General features: G+C 31.0%; 1 pseudogene; it reads right to left on the minus strand.

Moving 5' to 3' along the window:
- Positions 1-296: 296 nt before the first annotated feature.
- Positions 297-396, minus strand: LOC122112312 (annotated as a pseudogene).
- Positions 397-922: the final 526 nt, after the last annotated feature.

Genomic DNA, 922 nt, shown 5'->3' on the forward strand with positions numbered 1-922 from the left:
TCCTAGATATAGTGCTTTGAATTCAACATTGTTTTATAATATATAGGTTCATTAATGTGTTCTTTCAGATTGCATTCCATATAGAAAAGGTTTAAGATTCCTTTAATTCCTAGGTCCTTATAGTATTTTATTTCTTTGGGATAAAATGAAAATGTTATCTAATTTCAAAACTTTTATAAAGGTTATGCAATGTAAAGGCCTTCATAAAAAGGTGAAGATTAAATGGTGTAAAACTAACTTTTATTCCTATGAATTACATGTATAATTACACTTGTATATTTGTAAGCAACTGTTTAATAACTGTTTTTCATTTCTTCACAAATTTTCATATCATCCTTGTGCAAGAGCCATGCTAATCTCTGTATTGTAATTTGGGTAGATGTGCTGCTGAAGCATGTAGTATCCTGTAAATTTAAGTAATTAATGATGCAATCTTAAGACAGGCATATATCCTTGGTTGCCTATTTGTAACAGGGAAACCTTATTGTTTCCTAAATTTCTATTCATCTTATTTCTGTAAAATTCTGTTTTTGGTGGAAAAAACTTATATTGATTCTTCAATTGCTCACATTTGCAATTTTTGTCAATTAATTTTTAAAGTCTTTTTTATTTGAAATTTGATCACACTTTGAAGCCTTTATAGGTAGGTCCAAAGGTGATGGCTTTTCAAGTACTTATTTATCAACTGAGTTAGCTTTGTGGAGCTAAAGGATTCAAACTAAGCCTTGCTTAAGAGCTACTCTAAACTTCTCCAGCTTAAAATTTCCAAATTGAGGTCTTACTGGCACAAATGTCTGCCTTACACTTTACCCTTGCTCCATGTAGGAACAGACCAACCAGAATATCTTACCCTGACAGTATAGCTTGTCTTACTGGAGCAAAACTAATCTTAGTTACAAGTGATCATAGAGAGATTAACAGT

The sequence above is a fragment of the Dipodomys spectabilis genome, unplaced genomic scaffold (assembly GCF_019054845.1).
Source record: "Dipodomys spectabilis isolate Male_0828 unplaced genomic scaffold, ASM1905484v1 ptg000093l, whole genome shotgun sequence".
Lineage (NCBI taxonomy): Eukaryota > Metazoa > Chordata > Mammalia > Rodentia > Heteromyidae > Dipodomys > Dipodomys spectabilis.